Below are 22,789 nucleotides of genomic sequence, written 5' to 3'. Positions count from 1 at the left end.
AGCAGCAACTCACTCTGTGGCCCGAGGACTGACTGACTGACAGCCAGGACCATCCGCCGACATGCCAGGCACCGGGGAGAGTCGGAGCTTCACCCAGGCTCTCATGGGAGGGTGCCTCCCCTGATACAGACTTGTGCCTCAGGGTGGCCCATCAGCAAACGACCAGGATCGGACCAAATTTGTCCTGTAAATCCTGAAAGGACTGGATGGCCTCCTCCTTCAACATGTCAGCCAGGCACTTCTCATTCACATCTCAAAAGATATCACTATCTTTTGTCTCGGGAATTACTTCTCACGACCAGTATGTGAACTACAAAGTGTAGAAAGCAGATACCTGAAAACACAATTTACATTGATTTAAAGTCCTGTAAATAATAACACGCCTGTTTGTAAAAAAAAAAAAACGCACAGATTAGCAGTTTTCTTTTTCAGCAAAAAAGGGCTTTGTCCATTAATTTGTGACAGATCATTTTTCACGGAAGGTCACCTTTCTTTTACTTTCAGGAAAGTATTTTCGCAACGTTTGGGAAAAAGATAGAAAAGAAGGTTTTTGATTTCTGGTTTTGCATGCCTGCCGGAGGTGGAGGCAGAGGTCCTGCCGGCAGGGAAACGAGCCTGGACTTCAGAGCCCTGTTGCGGAGGACGGCGGGGACAGCCGGAAAGTGAAGGTACTCCGGCGGCCGGACAGAGGAGGTGCGGTAAGCACGCCACGGAGCGTCTAAAACCGGCAGATTACCGGCGGGCTGCGCAGACCAGGGCCGCTGGAGGAGAGTGGGATCACGCGGGGCCCGGTGCTGATAGTGGGACAGGCGGTGCAGGGTCGCAGTAAGGGCCCGGCTGCGGTGCCGATCCAGGCGAGGACTGTCGGCAGGGTGAGTGCCTCCCCAGGAGGGGGCGTGAGCAGCCGTGATACCTGGGGCAGCGGGTCCTGGAGCTCTCTACAACTGCTGCAACACTGCTTTGGCCTATAGGCGGGTGCTGGCTGGACGATTGCAGTTGCCACGTGGTGCCAGGGCGACCTGCGTCGTGATCCGCGGCCTCGAGTGAGCAGTGCAGAACCGTTTGGATCACAGAACCCGTTGGGGACCGGATTGCTGGGGCCGGACTGCTGCACCCTTGCCCCTGGGTCCGCATCTCATCTGAGTCTGACGCAGTTCCAGTTTAGCTACTTCCCGGAGGCCACGGCGTGGATAGCGCTGCCCATGGAGTGGACTGTGACTACCTTGCCCTGACGAGCCCTGCCTCCTGATCGCACATAGTTGGTGGTAGGGTCCCCTGGCCCCCAGCATATGGCTCGCCTGCTTCGGATCTGCCTTCCGGTGATCCCTGGATAGTGAGGGGGTTCCATTTGAGCTGCCTGGAAAGAAGCGTTGCGATCCTCGGGCTCCACGAGCTCCCATAGCGCCTGTTACCTGTCTGACTGGGGGGGTCTGTTCCCCCGGTCTGCGTGTCACCAGCCAAGATGTCCAACGTGTCACGCAAGGGGGGTCGACAGGGTAAGGATGGAGCTTCCAAGTCCTCTCAGCAGCCGGCGTCCCCGGGGGCCAGTGGCTCGCAGAAGGTGTCGGACGACGAGGCGCCTGCTACTAAGGCCTTCATGTCTGAACTATTTGCATCCATTAAGGAGGATATTTCTGAGCTCAGGACTCAATTGGCCTCTGACCTGAGGGAAGTGCGCAGAGACATGGACGGCATTGGAGAGAGGGTGGCGACCCTGGAAGACCATGATTTGAGCATGGCTAACGATGTGCACTTGCTGCAACAAGATATTATCCGCCTCACCGAACAGAATCTGGACCTACAGTTGCACACGGAGGACCTGGAAAATCGTTCCAGGAGGAACAACGTCCGCATTCGGGCGGTGCCGTGGGATGGCGAGGCGGGAGACCTGCGTGGTTACGTCCGGGATTTGTTTTTACAGATCTTGGACGAGGAGGAGGTGAGGGACATCGAGATGGATAGGGTACACAGAGTGGGTCTGCCTAGGCGAGGAGGGGGTCCCCCTCCTGACATCCTCGTCTGTGTTCATGATTTCCAACTCAAAGAACGCATTCTCCGCAAGGCCAGGGCCATCACGTCACTGCAATTCAGGGGCCATGCCCCTCAGCTGTACCAGGACTTGGCAGCCTCCACGCTACGGAAGAGGAGGGAGTTTCGCCCGGTGACTACCTTCTTGAGAGAACGTAACATCTCCTACTCATGGGGCCACCCCTTCAGGATCATCTTCCGATGGCAGAATCGGCTGGCACAGATTAATTCACTCCAAGCAGCAAAGGACCTCTTGGGTCTACAGGATGTCCCTTCTTCACAGGAGGCGAATGCTTCGCCGGCTAGGAGACGTCACCGCTCGTCCTCCTGGCATAGGGTTGGGGCTTCCCCAGACCGGCGGCGGCCGGATCGTGCCTCTGGTTTGCAGGAAAGGGCCGACGCAGTGGCTTCGGTGGCCTCAGCCACTCTGGCGGATACGCAAGAAAGCTCTGGAGCGGCATGACCACCACGGATTTGATTTGACCAGGATCGGCGCTGGAGGGGCTTCGTTGCCTCGGTCTGGGTATGGATGTACTTTTTGGGAAGACACCCCAGACCATGGCCACGGGGGTTGACCAACTGGCACCCCTGCTCCACTTCCGGTTAGGAAGGCCCCTCACGAACTTTGGACTACTGGACTTGATGAGTATTCTCTTTATCCTTTATGATTTCCACTTCTTTTGTTTGTTGTTCCCTTCTCTACGGGTAGGGTTGGGTGTTGGGGAGTTTGGGGGTTCGGGGCTGGGGGGGCTCCATGACTTGTGCTATGCTTGGATTACTTCTCTGCTGGGGTGGGGTTGGGATGGGGGTTGTTGGGGACGGTGGGGAGGGACCCGTGACGGAAGGCCGAAGGGGATGTTTGTTGTGTGTCTGCTGCTGAGTACGTACTCTACTGTTGGCACCTTCGTGCCACGCACGTTTTGGAAGCTACTGGTTGTCTGCTGCCTGAGGGCGGGGCTGAATGCGGGGTGGGTGGCACTTGGCATGCTGAGAGCGATTTCTGGGTTTTCTTTCCGCTATGCCGCTTAGTGTAGGGACGTGGAATGTTAAGGGCTTGAATTCGCCACAGAAACGGCAGAGAGTACTGAAGTATGTGATGGATCATCAACTTGATGTAGTTGGATTGCAAGAAACCCACTTGGCACGGATGGATGAGGCGAGGCTCCGCCATAGGGCATACCCCGTTGTTTACAGGTCCTCTGCTGTTACGAAGCATCGGGGGGTGGCGCTTCTGTTCAGGGCTACGTTGCATTTTCAACCGGTGGAGGTCCGACATGACAGGGAGGGTCGATGGCTGATGGTTAAGGGGCATATTCACGGCAAGTTGTGTACGTTTGTGGTGGTATATCTGCCCAATGCAGGTCAGAACAAGTATTTGCAAGAATTGCTGGAGAAGATTGGGGACTTTGCGGAGGGGCTCTTGTTCCTGTTGGGAGATTTTAACTTGGTGTGGGACAGGGACTTGGATAGCTCGGGGGGGCGTAGGGCGGAGACAGGGGTCTTTTCGGATTCCGCGCAGCAAGGGGTGGGGGAGTTGGGTCTAGTAGACGGATGGCGATTTTTTCACCCTGCCATGAAAGACTACACATTCTTTTCACATGTGCACCACTCCTACTCTCGCCTGGATCACATTTTTCTTAGCCAGTCCCTCAGGGGGAACATTTTAGATGCCGCCATTCTTCCGATTTCGGTATCGGACCACAGTCTCTTGGTGCTCACTCTCCGTTGGACGCCACCCGACACCGCGAGCCGGAAGTGGTACTTCCCGGCATCAGTGGTCAGAGATGAGGTTTCCAATCAAGCCTTACGCCTGGCCATCCGTGAATTTTTCGATTGCAATCCACCGTCGGATACTTCTCTGACGACTACGTGGGACGCCTTTAAGGCGACGATCAGAGGGACGTGCTTGGGCCTCAACTCGCAACTTAACACCCTGCGTAGAAAGGAGCGGGACGCACTGGAAGCCGAGGTGCTTGAACTCGAGAGGGCTCATAAGCTCAATCCCTCGAGGGTGACCCTGCGTCCGCTTACGGCGGTTAGGGGCAAATTGAAGGCACACTATGCAAATAGAGCCGAGCTTACTCTCTTGCGATTGGGGCGACATTCATACTCTAGTGGCAATAAGATTGGCAGACACTTGGCCCGGCAATTGCGGGACAAGAGGGAACGAGAATACATAGGGGGGATCAGAGACCCCGCAGGAGTTCTCCATCATCGGGACGGGGCGAAGGCGGACATATTTGGCCGCTTTTATGCCGATTTGTATACGGGCGAGGAGTTGGACGCGACAGCGCAGCGGGAGTTCCTGCGGCGCTTGCCGCTCCCACAGGTCTCCAAGGCGTGGAACGATCTGTTAGAGGCTCCGATCTCGAGGGAGGAAGTCCTCTCCGCCATTAAAAACTTGAAATTACATAAAGCCCCCGGCCCGGATGGGTACACTGCTGTCTTCTATAAAACCTACGCAACTGAGGTGTGCGATTTTCTAGTTGCCCTCTTTAATGACATGGCTACGTCCGGAGTGAATACCGGGACTCTGGCGGAAGCGGTGATTACGGTCCTGCCGAAGCCAGGGAAGGATCCTGAGCTCTGTCCCTCCTTCCGCCCCATAGCCTTGCTTAATATTGACGCGAAGCTGTATTCGGCGATACTAGCGAGCCGCCTCCAGGACTTGTTACCGGCGATTGTTCATCCGGATCAATCCGGCTTTATCAAAGGCCGCCAGACGCACGACAATACGCGCAGGGTGATTCATCTCATTGAGAAGGCGAACAGGTTCCACATTCCGGCGGTATTGGTGGGCCTCGATGCGGAGAAGGCCTTCGACCGCGTGGACTGGAGCTTTCTATTTCACACGTTGCAGGCGTTTGGGTTCTCCGACAGGTTCATCACCATGGTGAGGGCTAATTTCTGTAGCCCGCGCTCGAGGGTGGCGGTGAACGGCCACCTATCGGCCTTCTTCCAGCACTCGCGAGGTACCAGACAAGGATGCCCCCTCTCTCCCTTATTGTTTGCGCTTAGCATTGAACCCTTGGCGATGGCGGTCCGGGAGCATGAGGGGGTGAAGGGCGTTCCATTCACAGGGGAGCAGCACAAAATCTCTCTCTTTGCGGATGATGTTCTGCTATCAGTGGCTGACCCCGCTAACTCTCTCCCATGCGTGCGGGATATTTTGCTGGAATTCGAAGGAGTGGCTGGCTTCAAGGTAAACTACGGCAAGTCTTATGTCCTGAATTTAACCTTATCACAAGCCGACGTTGCTCAGGTAAGCACTTCTACGCCGCTACCCTGGGCTTCGGGCTCGATACTTTACTTAGGAGTCCACCTCACTCCCACGGTGGGTGGCTTATTTGCAGCCAACTTCCCACCCTTGGTGGCGAAGACGCGGGCCGAACTGGAGAAGTGGAAACCCAAATTCCTGTCATGGTTAGGCAGGGTGCATGCCATTAAAATGGTCCTTCTCCCTAAATACTTGTATCTCTTTCAGGCCCTACCGATTCCACTGAGCACTTCATTTTTTGGACAGCTCAGAACATTGATCTTAAAATTTGTCTGGCAGGGAGGTCGGGCTCGGCTTTCGTTTGCACTCTTGCGACGGTTGCGGGCTGACGGAGGGGTCGGCCTTCCGGACCTACACCTCTATTATAAAGCTGCCCAACTACGAGTCATGGTGGAATGGTCACAGCAATTTTCCGACAAACACTGGTTGCATATGGACCGGAGTGTGACTGGCCGGTCCATCTGGGATTTGGCCTGGAAGCCCAAGCGTGATCGACCGCTGAACGCGTACATTAGTACTCCCACAGGGACTACACTGAAAGTGTGGGACACCCTGGCGGGGGATGAGCGATGGACGACCTTCCCGTCTCCATTCACTCCATTGCATTTCAATCCGGCGTTCCGGCCGGCACTCGCCGAGGGTCCCTTTGATACTTGGAGGGAGGGAGGATGCCGCGCATTGCTCCATCTGTTCCATGGCTCTGATCCCCTGACTTTTGAGAATTGCATGCGGGATTACCAAGTGCAGCCAACTGAAAAATACAGGCATATGCAACTGCTCCACTGGGCCACGTCACCAGGAGTTCGGGAGGCTGCCACGAGGCCTCTCTCCGAATTTGAGGCCTTTCTGCTGAAAACATCTGCCATGAAGGGGGCCATCTCCTTTCTATACCAATTGTTGCTTCGTTCTGCCCTTTCTCCTAGACCGCGCTACATGGAACAATGGGAGGAGATGGTGGGGAGGGACATCGCCGATGGAGAATGGTCGGCGTTGTGGAGGGACATGACGCAATTTAACCACTCAATTCTATTGAGGGAGGCTCACTTGAAGACTCTCACACAATGGTACATGGTCCCCGCCCGACTTCACCGTATTTACCCGGTTGTTTCGGATAGATGTTGGAGGGGCTGTGGCCTACTGGGGGACTTCCGCCACATCTGGTGGGATTGCCCGGTCATCAAACCCTTCTGGGACGAAATCCTATCCCATATTAAAGATATTTTGCAGTATCCCATTGATAACTCTTTGGCATCCGTGGTCCTGGGCCTGCGGGATCCTGGCCTTGAGCACCAGACGCGCGCGGACAAGAAGATCCTATGGCTCTGCCTCGGCGCTGCCAAGCTCACGCTGGCGGCCGCATGGAAACGGAAGGAGGCACCGGCGATCTCACTTTGGCACGCTAGGCTGTGGAGGCTTCTGAGTCTTGAGAGAATGGCGGACATCTTCCTAGGCAACTACAAAAACTTTAAGCACACATGGGGTCCCCTGGTGTCCTTTCTCTCTACTGGTTTACCCTCGGCAGTTTGCCCGGCATCGCTGAGGACCCTACATCTGTTCCAGTTCTAAGTGTGTGTGATGGATGAGTGTGGAATGGTTGAGGCGCCGTCACGGGAGGGGGGGGGGTTGGGATGGGGGAAGTTAAGTTTGAGTTCCGCTATTGGGGCATATGTGCCGCTGGGACGAGGCTTAGTTTAATGGCTTTGTGACTCTGAACTTCTACCGGCTGGACTAGAAGTATTCCCCGCCTGGGGTTACATTCGAGACTTCATCTTTTCTGCGGATGCTGGAGCCTAGCTTCTACTCGCTTCTCTTGCACTGCATTATTGCCTCGTCTTGCTTTATTGCTTTCCCACTGTGTGGGACCATCTATGCACCCGATGCGGTAACTTTTGTTTACTGTTTTATCTCTGTGTTTTGCAAAATAAAAAAATTTTACAAAAAAAAAAAAAAAAAAAAAAAAAGATATCACTATCTTTTGTCTCGGGAATTACTTCTCACGACCAGTATGTGAACTACAAAGTGTAGAAAGCAGATACCTGAAAACACAATTTACATTGATTTAAAGTCCTGTAAATAATAACACGCCTGTTTGTAAAAAAAAAAAAAACGCACAGATTAGCAGTTTTCTTTTTCAGCAAAAAAGGGCTTTGTCCATTAATTTGTGACAGATCATTTTTCACGGAAGGTCACCTTTCTTTTACTTTCAGGAAAGTATTTTCGCAACGTTTGGGAAAAAGATAGAAAAGAAGGTTTTTGATTTCTGGTTTTGCATCACCCGGTTCATGCATGAGATAATCCGATGGCCCCACTTATAATCGCCACATTACGCCATTACCATGGACCTATTCCATTTCCAGGTGACACCATCAGAGGGGTGACACCAAAATGAACTCGCTATTTATTTACTGTTCCTATAATGTTCCGCAGTGCACAACGTCTTGGCTTGTTTAATAAGTACGGACGGTGTTACATGAACAGTAAATAAATAGCGAGTTCATTTTGGTGTCACCCCTCTGCTGGTGACACCTGGTGCGGCCCGCACCTCCCGCACCCCCCTCGTGACGCCACTGTTGGCTATTTCAGATTTTGAACTACACATACTGGGTTTTATTTGGAGTTTGGTGGAGGAGGTATCTGCCAAAAAGTGAAAGATGGCCTGTCAGTCATATTTATAGTGCCATCTATATCAATGCCTTCTTAATACGGTGCACAGGACATCTGCCACTTTTTGGAAGATGTCTTACATCTTCCCTACTCTAGATAAGCCCACAAGTCCCAGGAGAGACTTAGGAATCTGGACTCTCCCTATTTTTAAATATATTTTGATAGATACATTTGATTTATGGAAAATTCTTAGGCATGCGGTTTTAAAACAAATGTTTTTTAGCTTGCCTCCATCATTTTCCTTGAGACCCAAATATCACTGTAGCATCAGAGGCCATAAAAAACCTGAGCCGCTCACCATATTTTTAATCTTCTTTTTCCACCTTTCAGACAAGGTTGATGGGCGATGGAGAGTAGGGTTGTTTTTACCTTGTCATTATTTTTTATTCCTTCCATCAGTTTATTTTTTTTTGTAATGTTCTTTCACTATTACGCAAAGTAAATGTTTCCTTTGATGCTAGCAGATGTAATTGCTGTTTTTCGTCCACGACCCTTATCCATCATGATGGATTTCTGTCTATCGCGTACCATGCCAATATATTACATTCAATCCATCGTACTAAATGGAGTCAGAAAAAGGTGGTGGTTTCCAACCAAGCAAAGGATACGTTTGCTTTGATATCTCATTTAAACAACAGAATGTCAAGCCTGCCACAAAATCCCAGGCTTAATGCCAGAATGCCTTATGACTAATTCAGTGATATCAATGAGAATGCTAAAGATCTCACTGCCACCTACTGTTAAAAAAATTTAAATGCAACATCAGAAATGTTGGCATGTCCTATAACACCAAAGCCTTCTACGGCATAGAGCCGTGCTTCTGAAACTTTTTAGAACCCCAACCCAATGTTTAAAATGACAAACTTTTGCGAACCACCTAGCTTTTATCAACATGAGGCAGGTGTTTTTTAAAAGTATTTAATGCAATAGGTCTCGCATTAGGAAAGTTTGAGCTATTGGTATTGTAAAGGACACATTATTTATGTATGTGCTTGTTTTGAAAATAGCGAAATTAATAGCTTTGTTATTTACAATGCCAATAGTTTTATCTTTCGCAAATGTGACACCTATTGTAACACAATATGTGTTGTGAGGGTGAGTGAGGATGAGGGTGAGAGGTTGAGGGTGAGTGAGGGTGAGGGGTTGAGGGTGAGTGAGGGTGAGTGAGGGTGAGGGGTTGAGGGTGAGGGGTTGAGGGTGAGTGAGGGTGAGGGTGAGTGAGGGTGAGGGTGAGGGGTTGAGGGTGAGTGAGGGTGAGGGGTTGAGGGTGAGGGTGAGTGAGGGTGAGGGGTTGAGGGTGAGTGAGGGTGAGGGTGAGGGTGAGTGAGGGTGAGTGAGGGTGAGGGTGAGTGAGGGTGAGGGTGAGTGAGGGTGAGGGGTTGAGGGTGAGGGGTTGAGGGTGAGTGAGGGTGAGGGTGAGTGAGGGTGTGGGTGAGTGAGGGTGAGGGGTTGAGGGTGAGTGAGAGTGAGGGTGAGTGAGGGGTTGAGGGTGAGGGGTTGAGGGTGAGGGGTTGAGGGTGAGTGAGGGTGGAGGGGTGAGGGGTTGAGGGTGAGGGGTTGAGGGTGAGTGAGGGTGAGTGAGGGTGAGGGTGAGGGGTTGAGGGTGAGTGAGGGTGAGGGTGAGTGAGGGTGAGTGAGGGTGAGGGTGAGTGAGGGTGAGAGTGGGTGAGGGTGGGTGAGGGTGAGGGTGAGTGAGGGTGAGTGAGGGGTTGAGGGTGAGGGTGAGTGAGGGTGAGTGAGGGTGAGTGAGGGTGAGGGGTTGAGGGTGAGGGGTTGAGGGTGAGTGAGGGTGAGGGTGAGTGAGGGTAAGGGTGAGTGAGGGTGAGGGTGAGGGGTTGAGGGTGAGTGAGGGTGAGGGGTTGAGGGTGAGTGAGGGTGAGGGTGAGTGAGGGTGAGGGGTTGAGGGTGAGTGAGGGTGAGGGTGAGGGGTTGAGGGTGAGCGAGGGTGAGGGGTTGAGGGTGAGTGAGGGTGAGGGGTTGAGGGTGAGTGAGGGTGAGTGAGAGTGAGGGTGAGTGAGGGGTTGAGGGTGAGGGGTTGAGGGTGAGTGAGGGTGAGGGTGAGGGGTTGAGGGTGAGGGGTTGAGGGTGAGTGAGGGTGAGGGGGTGAGGGTGAGTGAGGGTGAGTGAGGGTGAGTGAGGGTGAGTGAGGGGTTGAGGGTGAGTGAGGGTGAGGGTGAGTGAGGGTGAGGGTGAGTGAGGGTGAGGGGTTGAGGGTGAGTGAGGGTGAGTGGGGTGAGTGGGGTGAGGGTGAGGGTGAGTGAGGGGTTGAGGGTGAGGGGTTGAGGGTGAGTGAGGGTGAGGGTGAGTGAGGGTGAGGGTGAGGGGTTGAGGGTGAGTGAGGGTGAGGGTGAGTGAGGGTGAGGGGTTGAGGGTGAGTGAGGGTGAGGGTGAGGGTGAGTGAGGGTGAGGGGTTGAGGGTGAGTGAGGGTGAGTGAGGGTGAGGGGTTGAGGGTGAGTGAGGGTGAGTGAGAGTGAGGGTGAGTGAGGGGTTGAGGGTGAGGGGTTAAGGGTGAGTGAGGGTGAGGGGTTGAGGGTGAGTGAGGGTGAGGGGTTGAGGGCGAGTGAGGGTGAGGGTGGGTGAGGGTGAGTGAGGGTGAGGGGTTGAGGGTGAGTGAGGGTGAGTGAGGGTGAGGGTGAGTGAGGGTGAGTGAGGGTGAGTGAGGGTGAGGGAGGGTGAGGGTGAGGGAGGGTGAGGGGTTGAGGGTGAGTGAGGGTGAGGGGTTGAGGGTGAGTGAGGGTGAGGGTGAGTGAGGGTGAGGGGTTGAGGGTGAGTGAGGGTGAGGGTGAGTGAGGGTGAGGGTGAGGGGTTGAGGGTGAGTGAGAGTGAGGGTGAGTGAGGGGTTGAGGGTGAGGGGTTGAGGGTGAGTGAGGGTGAGGGTGAGGGGTTGAGGGTGAGTGAGGGTGAGGGGGTGAGTGAGGGTGAGGGTGAGTGAGGGTGAGTGAGGGTGAGTGAGGGTGAGGGGTTGAGGGTGAGTGAGGGTGAGTGAGGGTGAGGGTGAGTGAGGGTGAGTGAGGGTGAGTGAGGGTGAGTGAGGGTGAGGGTGAGTGGGGGTGAGTGAGGGTGAGTGAGGGTGAGGGTGAGTGAGGGTGAGGGTGAGTGAGGGTGAGTGAGGGTGAGGGTGAGTGAGGGTGAGTGAGGGTGAGGGGTTGAGGGTGAGTGAGGGTGAGGGTGAGTGAGGGTGAGGGGTTGAGGGTGAGTGAGGGTGAGGGGTTGAGGGTGAGGGGTTGAGGGTGAGGGGTTGAGGGTGAGTGAGGGTGAGGGGTTGAGGGTGAGTGAGGGTGAGGGTGAGGGTGAGTGAGGGTGAGGGTTGAGGGTGAGTGAGGGTGAGTGAGGGTGAGTGAGAGTGAGGGTGAGTGAGGGGTTGAGGGTGAGGGGTTGAGTGAGGGTGAGGGGTTGAGGGTGAGTGAGGGTGAGGGGTTGAGGGTGAGTGAGGGTGAGGGTGGGTGAGGGTGAGTGAGGGGTTGAGGGTGAGTGAGGGTGAGGGGTTGAGGGTGAGTGAGGGTGAGGGTGAGGGTGGGTGAGGGTGAGTGAGGGCGAGGGTGAGTGAGGGTGAGGGTGAGTGAGGGCAAGGGTGAGTGAGGGTGAGGGTGGGTGAGGGTGAGTGAGGGTGAGTGAGGGTGAGTGAGGGTGAGGGTGAGTGAGGGTGAGGGGTTGAGGGTGAGGGGTTGAGGGTGAGTGAGGGTGAGGGGTTGAGGGTGAGTGAGGGTGAGGGGTTGAGGGTGAGTGAGGGTGAGGGGTTGAGGTTGAGTGAGGGTGAGGGTGAGTGAGGGTGAGGGGTTGAGGGTGAGTGAGGGTGAGGGTGAGTGAGGGTGAGGGTGAGGGGTTGAGGGTGAGTGAGGGGTTGAGGGTGAGTGAGGGTGAGGGGTTGAGGGTGAGTGAGGGTGAGGGGGTGAGGGTGAGTGAGGGTGAGGGTGAGGGTGAGGGTGAGTGAGGGTGAGGGTGAGTGAGGGAGGGTGAGGGTGAGTGAGGGTGAGGGTGAGTGAGGGTGAGGGTGAGGGTGAGTGAGGGTGAGGGTGAGGGTGAGTGAGGGTGAGTGAGGGTGAGGGGTTGAGGAGGGTGAGGGTGAGGGGTTGAGGGTGAGTGAGGGTGAGGGTGAGTGAGTGAGAGTGAGGGTGAGTGAGGGGTTGAGGGTGAGGGGTTGAGGGTGGGTGAGGGGTGAGGGGTTGAGGGTGAGTGAGGGTGAGGGGTTGAGGGTGAGTGAGGGTGAGTGAGGGTGAGTGAGGGTGAGTGAGGGTGAGGGTGAGTGAGGGTGAGTGAGGGTGAGGGTGAGGGTGAGTGAGGGTGAGGGTGAGTGAGGGTGAGGGTGAGTGAGGGTGAGTGAGGGTGGGTGAGGGTGAGTGAGGGTGAGGGTGAGTGAGGGTGAGGGGTTGAGGGTGAGTGAGGGTGAGTGAGGGTGAGTGAGGGTGAGGGGTTGAGGGTGAGTGAGGGTGAGGGGTTGAGGGTGAGTGAGGGTGAGGGTGAGTGAGGGTGAGGGGTTGAGGGTGAGGGGTTGAGGGTGAGTGAGGGTGAGGGTGAGGGGTTGAGGGTGAGTGAGGGTGAGGGGTTGAGGGTGAGTGAGGTAACCTGGCATGGTAACCTGAAAAAAATGTGGGTGTGAGCCATGTGAAGGGGTCTGCGGTGAGTGTGAGACCCGAAAAGGCAGAAGTCGGGAAGGAGAGGCTGCGGGTAAGGGTGTGCACGAAAGTGAATGTGCACAAATGGGGCCATGCGGTGGGCGACCAAAGCAGAAGCGGCTGGCAGAATAAGCGGGCCAAGGCCGAGAGTCCACTGGGTGCACGCGTCCTACCCGGAAATGACTGGGGGATAGGTGGGGAATGGCATGGTAACCTGAAAAAAAGGTGGGTGTGAGCCATGTGAAGGGGTCTGCGGTGAGCGCGAGACCCGAAAAGGCAGAAGTGGGGAAGGAGAGGCTGCGGGTAAGGGTATGCACGAAAGTAAAATGTGCACAAATAGGGCCATGCGGTGGGCGAACAAAGCAGAAACGTCTGGCAGGATGGTGGTGCCGGAATAAGCTGTGCACATGTCAGGCCATGCTTCGAGTAACTTATAGAGATGCGACTGACAGGATAGTAGGGTTGAGAGCAAAAGCGCCGAAGGGGCGCCTGTGTATATGCTGCTAATAATTAAAAAATGCATATGAGAACTGTATTATCGCAAATGATGGAAAAGATATCTCACCTGAAAGAAAAACAAGAAAGGAAACAAGACGGAGGGCATTGCTGTGGGGAGGGGGGGGGAGGAGAAATGCACACGGCGGGCAGGGGAGGGGGTGGAGCGGGGAGAGCGGCATGAGGGTGTGAAGCAGCCGGGGCCTTTGAAGTGAAGCTAAGCTTCACTTCAAAGGTGTGGGAGGAGTGCGGCTGAGGGAACAGACGGCGATTTGGTGATGTGCACGCGCATTTTAGGTCAATGCGCTTGCGCATTGACCTAAAAGCCACGGGCACAGCACCAAATCGCCACAGTTAGGTAAACTTTGTTTAAAGCCCTATAGTCTCGCTTCTCTCAATGCGCATGCGCATTGATAGGTCACGAGACCTAAAAAAGGAGAGGGACAATATGTAAGTAACTTTATTATTTGATTTGTGTTCAAACAAATCTAAGAAAACAATTACAGATTTAGAAGAAAGATTCAGAGTTAACCCCTTCCCTGCCAGGCCTTTTCCCCCGTGCCACACCCTTTTTTGGCTATTTGGGGTAGTTTGCTCTTAGGACCACATACCTTTTTGTCCATATAAGGTATCCTCGCCAAATGTGCATCCTTTTCTTCCAACATCCTGATGATTCATAAAGTACCCAGGATTTGTGGAGCCCTGGAGGGGTCAGAGAAAGCAAAATACAGCTATATTTGTTTTTTGGGGGGAAAAATGGGAACAAAGTGCTGCAGAAGAAAGCGTCTTTTTTCCCCCCTGCAAATGGTATAGATGAATGGTTTGTGGTGCTAAAAGCACCATCTTCCCAGCTTTCAGGAACAGGCAGACGTTTGTAGGAAAACCAACATTTTCTACACAGTTTTGGCATTTTACTGGGACATTGCCTATTTGTTCTATTTTTTGTGCTTTCAACCTCCCTATAGTTAGTGGTAGAAATTGGTGCGAAATCAATAATGGATCCCGGAAAGCAGTGGGGAACCTCCATGGTAGCAGCGGTTGCATCGTAATACAGTGGCCAGAGCTTTCCCTGCCTCAGTGGTCGGAATCAATCCGCGGTCGGTCGGGCGGTCCAACCAACATCGTAATCATGCCCTTTGGTGAGGACCAGTTAAAGATTTAGACATTTTGAGAATTTCTTTCCTTAGTCATGGATTTTTATTGTTGTTACTGTTACATTGATAGTATTACTGCAGTCTTGTTGTCTTTCTTTCTTTAGTTTTCAGAGTGGGACTTCCCTATATATTTCAAGTGTTGTTTGTTTTTGGGTTTTTTAAAGGAAGGAGGTATGTTCTACATAGCATGTATTTGTACAAAGTTACTTTAAGAAACCTTTCTATATCAGGGGTTCCAGGGTTCCTTAGTTGGCAGAGGCTTCAAGTTCAGTTTAGCATCTGTTGGCTGGCAGAGGACTTCTTTGCTGCCTATGGTCAGCGATCAATAACTTTGGAAGATAACAACAGCAGCAAGTGTGGTTCCGGTGCAACAGTTAGCATATGGTCTGCCACATGCACATGACCTCATCAATATCCATGGAGGACACCAAATTTTAGGCATGCGCAAAGCTGAGCACATTTTGTTGATGGGAATTATTTCACTGAGGTTACAATTCCACAATGATTACTTAAGGATGTAGATAATAAATAATGAGATAAGAATTATTGTCATCGGGATGCCTGGTGGGCCAAAAATGAGCCCTTCATAACCTCCAAAGGACTAAGTAACCTCAGCGCTTAGCACATGACAGAGACAGCTATGGCGTTCAGTGAGAGTGATCTGTGATTGGCCTCATCAAGAACAATATGTCATGTCAGACAAGTGTATTGCTTCACATAAGATAATTTAACGGTCTGACTTTTGCTGAACTTGACATTTCGCTGCAGTTTCTAGCTGTTACCGGAGAAGCCATGTTTGCGTGAGGTTCCTCCTTGTGCAAAACAGGAACTTATCTGGGGATTCACCTTTACTGTTCAACATGGACACATGCATGTAAGGCTGCAGGTTAATATCTCCAAGTGTATCACACACATGTTGGGTCTTTTATACTAGACACAGGGGTGTAAATCTGAGGAAGTGTGTGTCACTAGTTGTTATTTTGATGAGTCGCAAATGTTATGTCCTGCCATTAAAGGTCCTCAATGCAATGAGTCTCCATTGTTTTCTCAGCCAGTGTTATCCATTATTTACTCTTTGTTCCTTCTCACAGATTCTTCATGTTGGTGAAAGTTATAAGCATTTGAGAGTGTAGTGTTAGTACGTGGTGTATTCTCAGCTCAGTGCAGGACATGTTGGTCTATTTACACTGTCACCTTTCAGTAATTTATTCCCTCTTTACCCATTCAACGACACACCTAGATGCAACACTCCTAACAAGCATTAGCAAAGCTTGTTGGTTTAGTATTAATGTACTAACACATGCAAATACAGACATTCTCAAATGTGCAAATGCTATATGTACCATGTCACTGTGCAAACTGACTCATGCCACCACAAGCTTGGGGAATAAAATATGGGCACATGCATCAAAGGCACGGAAAGAGGCAGGTTGCATCAAGATGAGCATTATTAGTCTTGCACATTTCTCCATGCCTGTGTTTACATCTGCTGGCCCATTAAAGATAGACCTACTGGCTTTGCACTTGGCATGCAGTCTGGACTTGAAGAGCACCAAGGAGGATTTGTGTATGCTGTGTCCTTGTCTGTAGATGGACTTCCTTGTCTGTAGATGGACTGCAATGCAACCTAGAATAATGATCAATGGAAGATATTGTACTGCTCAATGTTTTAGTTATTCCCAGTTGGTACAGCTGTGGTGACCACTTTGCTGGTAGCTATTGTTGTGGTTGTTGCCCTTGCTGTGGTAGCAGCTATTATCACTGCTGTGGTTTCTGCTATTGTGGCAGGTGTTGTTGTTGCTGCTGTCCCTGTGGTTACAGTTGAGGTCAGTGCGGTAGTCCCTGCTGTGCTAGCAGTTATCGCTGTTCATGTCCCTGCCATGGTGGAAGTGCTGTGATCGCTGCAATAGTCGCTGCTGTTGCAGCAGATGTGCTTATTGAGGTTGTGCCAGCTGTTGTTGCTGCAATTGGTTTTATACTGTAGCAAATGCAATTGCAGCTATTGGTGCTATTATAGCTATGACGGTTGCTGTGGTCCATGCAATTGTTGAAGTTGTTCTCATAGCTGTGACCCCTGCTGTCCTGGCAGTCATTGTTCGCTATAATACGTGGCTCCTCTTGCAAAGCTTGTTAGATCTTTCGGACTGGAAGTCTTATCGTATGCGGGCGACACCCAGATAATGGTCTCCCTATCCCATTCTGTGGAGTCCACGGCCCTCAACTTTAAGAACTGCATGGAAGCCGTGGCAGGTTGGATGTCCACGAACTTCCTTAAGCTAAACGGTGAAAAAACCGAGATCCTCATCTTTGGTGGCAAACAAGATCTCTGGTCCATGGACTGGTGGCCACCCTCCCTCGGAACCTGCCCTCTGCCGTCCTTAGTTGCCAGAAACCTGGGGGTCACCTTTGACACCACACTGGCATTTGATAAACAAGTTAGCAAAACTGTGTCAACTTGTTGTGGGGTCCTGAGGATCCTCAGGAAGCTAGTGCACTATCTCTCCCCCGATGCCCGGAAACAGGTGGTTACTGCTCTTATCTCACCCCGCCTGGACTATTGCAATGCCCTCTATCTTGGTATCTGCAAAAAACTCATCCATCGCCTACAGACTATCCAGAACGCTGCAGCCAGGTTTGTAGTGAATGCCCCAAGACGTGTTTCTGTTACAGAAATCAGGAAAACCTCCACTGGCTTCCTGTCCAGGCAAGGATCAACTTCAAGGTCCTGGTTTTTACCTATCAGGCCCTTTATAGCTTGGGTGCAGAGGATATTGGGTCCCTCGTGTCCTTCTATACCCTGGGCAGAGCCCTGAGATCTGCTCACAAAAATCTTCTGCCGACCCCCCGGATCACTAAGGCCAGATGGGGCGGGAGGGCTTTTTTCTTCCTCGCCCCCAAACTATGGAACACGCTTCCAACCAACCTTAAAACTCAGCTATCACTTGCCCTTTTCCGGAAAAATCTCAAAACCTGGCTATTTACTGAATCATATCCGTAAGTGCTGCTGCCTTCTGATGCCTCCGACCACTCAGCTGTTTTTTCCACCTTCTGCGCCTTGATGTCTCCGGGTTAAGTTGCGCTCTTACAAATCGCAAATTCATTCATTCATTCATTCATAATCCCTGCAGAGTTGAGAGCTGTTGTTGCTACTCTTTGTCTTTCTCAGTTGGCAGCTTTGGTCTTGTGCTGTGGTGGAAACTGCTGTCACACATGTAGGCCCTGCTGTGCTTGCAACTATTTTATCAGCTGCTGTTGCTAACTTCAGCGGTGGCTATGATAACTCTTGTTGCTGCTGCTTGTTGTTGCTCTTGTTGCTGCTGTGGTAGCAGCTCTGGTTGATGTTGTGGCGCCTGTTGTGGTTACCACTGTGGTCCATGCACTGGTGATAGCTATGTTGCCTGCCGCCATTACAGCTGTGGTTTCTTATGTTCTTGCAGTTGTTGATGTAGGAAGCATTAGGGTGTGCGCATTTGGCTACTAACTTTTACAAGTACAGAGTATCTGATGTATTGCTCTGTTTGTTATACTACATGTAGTTCCTTGTGGAAGACTTCATAAACTGTTATTAATTGATTCCACAGTAGAGTAGCTCGGAATTCATTGCTCTGGAGAATGAGAGTGCTAGCTGTTTGATTTTGTGTGTTAGAATGTCATTTAATCCGTAGTTCTGTCTGCAGTTGTTGTTTTCATGAACACATTGATTGTCTATCCATATGCAAGGAAGATATATTGTTTGGCTTTGTATAGAAAACATTCAGAATGATGCATGGAGAACATTCAGATATAGAGTACTTTATGAAAAGTCAGGAGTATGGAGGTGCTGTGAATATGTCTGAGGAGCGTTTTATGTCTGAAGAACTAGGTTCCTGGTAAAGTGGGCAGGTGGGTCTGTTAAACTTGTGTAGTCCTGCTCTGTGCTGCTGTGTGATACAATGTGTCTTGGACCTTATGTGTCATGTTACATGTTACTCACGTCAGGCATATAAGCCAGGGTTAATGTTGTCTTTCCTTCGAATGTGAGAAGGATCCTGGCCTCTGAGTTCCTGACATGTTGCAGTCTGCTCGAGGTATGTTGGGTGGCTAATTAAAGGCTGTTCACATAGTATAGATGGGCTTTTATGGTTACAATTATTGAGAGGGAGGACAAGAATATCATTATTCACCACACAATTTAGTGATGCAGGAAGGATGCTTTGACAGCAGAATGTCATTAAGGTATATGTTTTAAAAGACTCATGTGGAGCAAAGAGAGGGGATCAAGATAGTACAGGCACCACCCTTTTTATGTTGCTGTAGAGAAGCATCCTTTTCTTGCCTGGGCTGTGCTTGGGTTGGTTACAGGCCTTTGGATGCACCAGTTTTAGCAGACATCTGTTCTTACAAGCGGTGTCAAGGACTGTGTTTCTCTTGATTTTGAGGATTGTTTGTGTGTCACCAGCAGTGTTGTGACACGTGTGTCCACAGGACCGGATGAGGGTTGCCAATAGACTGTGACAGATATTGAACAGGAGACGAGTCAGTATAGAGCCCTGAGCCTCTTTGCAGGCAAGCAGAAGCACTTCAGAGCCAAAGGTGGCTAGGGAATCCGTATGCTATTCTCTGAGAGGAAAGGAAGTGTTCAGTCAGGGGCTGAATTTTAGATTCTCTGGTGGTCCAGGCAGTTTATTAGGGCATGGTGATTCATGGTCTTGAAAGCTTCTAAACGGAGCAGGTGCAGGGGTAGCAGGGGTACTGTTAAGCTTTCTATGCCAACCTGTTTCAAAGGTCATCGTAAATGGAGACTGAAACAACATTTGACCCACTGAGTGATCTTTCTCTACTCTGTGCTCGGTGAGGTAGTTGATGGTTTCAAAGAACACCCATAGTTTCTGGAGCATTGCCCGGTTTACTCTGACCCTAGAGTGGACTATATTGCTTTATAGCTAAGCGTTGCGGGGGGGGGGGGTGTATGTGGGCAGGCATGGGAAGGGAGGAAGACAGCGCTCCAGAGGGTTCTGGTTGGTTTTTGCCATTGTAGTGTCCTGCTGGACAGGTTCTAGTGTCTCAGTAGGTACTTGTGCATCTGCCACTCCTTAGAGGGCTGTCCATGCATCCACCCCACCCCAATCCACCACAGGCGTCACGAGTGACGTGGGCCTGTTAATAAAAGGCCAGAGGGCACATGCTCGTGGCCTGGTAAGTAAGTATCACAACTGTGTCCGTCTCAGTTATTACTAAGTATGTGGGCCTAGAGCCCACCATTTTACAGCCACCAGGATGCCAGTTATTGAGAAGAAAGTGTTTATTATTGGCAGTGGGTGCATTGTGTTTGCTTCTTTAGTGTGCCTTTCAGGTTCTCAGTTTAAAGGTAATTGGCTTGTGAATTTTCTTAGTTTGGGTAGTGAAGTGTTAAGCTCAAAGATAACACAGGCGTGTGATTGGTGTTTCGGTCAGTGGCTGTAGCTTCATTTTAATACATTAACCATTATTTGCAGATTTTAGAAACAGTCGTATGTAGCACATGGTATTTGCTAGTAGATTTCCCCTTCTAACCATTTTAGTTAACGCCATATTACAGTTGCAGCACCCCCTCATTCTTACAACAGTATTCAAATAATAATGATGTACTATTAATAATACAAACATGGGAGCGAGCGCATCAGTGTACTGTGCTCTCTCAAAGGGCATGCAATGTTCTTAGCCATGTCCGGCTAACTTAAAAATATAAGCCTCTATAATTTCAGTATTTTCTCACCGAATTTGAAGGTTTGCGTGGTCAACAATACATTACATTAATTTGCCAGCGTTTGGGATCTTCTAAAGTTCTCAGAATATTAACATTAATATTCATATTAACATACCCAAGACTTAGGGAGTTAAGGGAGAAATGCCTATCATTTCTTTTCTCTGATCCTCATCTATTCTATGTGGATGATACATGCTTCTGTGGTTACGATTGTTGCGGCTAGCTAAGGCAACAACTTCTACTAATGGGTGCTTATAAGACACACAGACCTGTGTTTGCCAGTTCCTATTCCTATTTAGATACTATGGCCCACATTTTCGAAGGCCCTGCACCAGTGCAAAGCGATGCATAGTGATGCATATTAAAATTACTTTCCAGCGCGAAGAGCCCTTTTTTTCAGTGCAGAAACCACTTTGCGCTGCTTTGCATCAACAGGGTTTTATGGGGTGTTACTTGTGCGGATCAGCACAAACACCCATAGGGTTTGACACAAAGCCCAATCTACTAACACAGCCACACTGGGTTTGTGTCAAAAATGAATACCTCCTTAAAGCAGACATTAACTAGGAGACATATGCAAAGAAAAACCAAAGGTGGTGATGGACGGAGCATTGACATTCCCTGGACCGGAATCAAGCTTCCCAGGACCGGTTTCTGGCATTACAGCCGTCTTCAGCCGGGCTTGCTTGACTCCAGTGGCAAAGTGAGCAAGGGACTCACGTCGGAGCATACCCTGCCAGCTTAGGGCGAACAAAGAAAAGCCAAAGGTGGTGATGGACGGAGCATTGACAATACAAACACTCACCCCCAGTCAACTGATCTGGGTTTAATCCCTCACCGTTCTTTAGTTCACTCCGCCACCCCAGCTCAGACATGGCCATATGCAAATCAGTCTGACCCTGTGCCTCATGGGAACAGTCCAGCCCGAACTGCCAAGCCATGTCTTCCCTGGACCGGAATCAAGCTTCCCAGGTCCGGTTTCTGGCATTACAGCCGTCTTCAGCCGGGCTTGCTTGACTCCAGTGGCAAAGTGAGCAAGGGACTCACGTCGGAGCATACCCTGCCAGCTTAGGGCGAACAAAGAAAAACCAAAGGTGGTGATGGACGGAGCATTGACAATACAAACACTCACCTCCAGTCAACTGATCCGGGTTTAATCCCTCACCGTTCTTTAGCTCACTCCGCCACCCCAGCTCAGACATGGCCATATGCAAATCAGTCTGACCCTGTGCCTCATGGGAACAGTCCAGCCCGAACTGCCAAGCCATGTCTTCCCTGGACCGGAATCAAGATTCCCAGGACCGGTTTCTGGCATTACAGCCGTCTTCAGCCGGGCTTGCTTGACTCCAGTGGCAAAGTGAGCAAGGGACTCACGTCGGAGCATACCCTGCCAACTTAGGGCGAACAAAGAAAAACCAAAGGTGGTGATGGACGGAGCATTGACAATACAAACACTCACCCCCAGTCAACTGATCTGGGTTTAATCCATCATTTCTCAAAAAACCCACACATTGCATACGAGTGGATGTGCACAACACACATCCAGCGTGTGAGCTTCTTCTATGTATGTCTAGACATAGGAGTTTGTACTGGAAGAGTATGCTTCCAGTATATATCTTAAGCAAGACAGCTCACCCTGGCCTCTACGAGGCTGTGCTAAGAAAGCTTGTACAGGGGAAGACAGCAGCAGCAAACCAATCTTAATAGCTCTGCCCTGTGCTTTACCCCTTGTGCAACGCAGCATAGCACAACAAATTAGGTTGCTACACAGAGATGCATGAAAAAATATTACATCTGGGCCCACTGCTGCTGTCTTCCCCTGTGCTGGTGCACACACAGGCTGCCTAACCCCACATACACTTTTGCACCATAGTGCAAAGATATATGCATGATGTCTAATCAGTAGCGACTGCTACGAGACGGTCGTGGTGAGGGGGAGCAGAGGGAATTTATAAAAAAACACTTACCTGGATGCGGCAGTCGCACTTCCTCCATCCTCTTCTCTTCTTCTGGGGCAGCAGGAGGCACGCAGCCTCCCAGACTCCCCTGACCAATCACAACACTGCCTTACAGCAGTGTTTTAATTGGTCTGAACACCGAACTACGATGCTCAGACAGGGGCTGGGAGACTGGGCATGTTCTCCACCCAGGCTGTAATGCAGCCTGGGTGGAGAACATGGAAAGTGTACATGACATTTTGGCTGACCCGAGACAGCCGGCCAAAATGTCATGCGCACTTAGGAAGCGCCTACCACTTCTCCCCCAGCCTCTAAACAGCTCAGCACCGCCGCCACCCAACTAAGCCAGTACGCTTAAATAAAATTATATTAACGTTATTATCATTTTATTTTTCTGTTTCTAATTCCTCAGTGGGGCGACGATCTTCTGCCTAAGCGGAGGATCTGGCACTGTGTCTAACATAGGTTTTGTGATGGGAGGGTATCCTTCCAGCACAAATCATATTCCTCGACAACTTAAAAATATTTCACACATTAGGGGCCAGATTTACTGAGATTTTGTTTTGGGTTTGTGACACTTTATTTGAGCCTACCCGATGCAAAAGCTATTTTGGGATTTACAAAGCCATTCAAAGCACAGTTCGCGTGGTTTGTATAGCAAAAGGAATGCAATGCAGCGCATAGTTCTTACTACCTGGAAGTACTTTGCATCAGGTAGTGTTACATGAGTAGAGCACCGGCGTTTCAGGGTTCGATCCATGTATTTTGCTGCAAACCCTTATTTACAGAGACTTGTAAACATGGGTTTGCACAAAAATGTTGCGCTTACGCTTACCCAAAGCTGGTATAAAAGGGAGGAATATCTTTATTTCTC

At 50.8% G+C, this 22,789-nt stretch overlaps 1 protein-coding gene across 1 annotated transcript in view; it reads left to right on the top strand.

The window, feature by feature from the left end:
* PRKAR2B (protein kinase cAMP-dependent type II regulatory subunit beta) overlaps positions 1-22,789 on the top strand; it is a 425,732-nt gene that overhangs the window by 391,862 nt on the left and 11,081 nt on the right. The gene's annotated exons all lie outside the window — the stretch shown is intronic.

Source organism: Lissotriton helveticus, chromosome 1_1 (genome assembly GCF_964261635.1).
Source record: "Lissotriton helveticus chromosome 1_1, aLisHel1.1, whole genome shotgun sequence".
NCBI lineage: Eukaryota > Metazoa > Chordata > Amphibia > Caudata > Salamandridae > Lissotriton > Lissotriton helveticus.
Note: the sequence above shows the minus strand (reverse complement) of the source record. Positions and strands in the feature narration are given on the sequence as shown.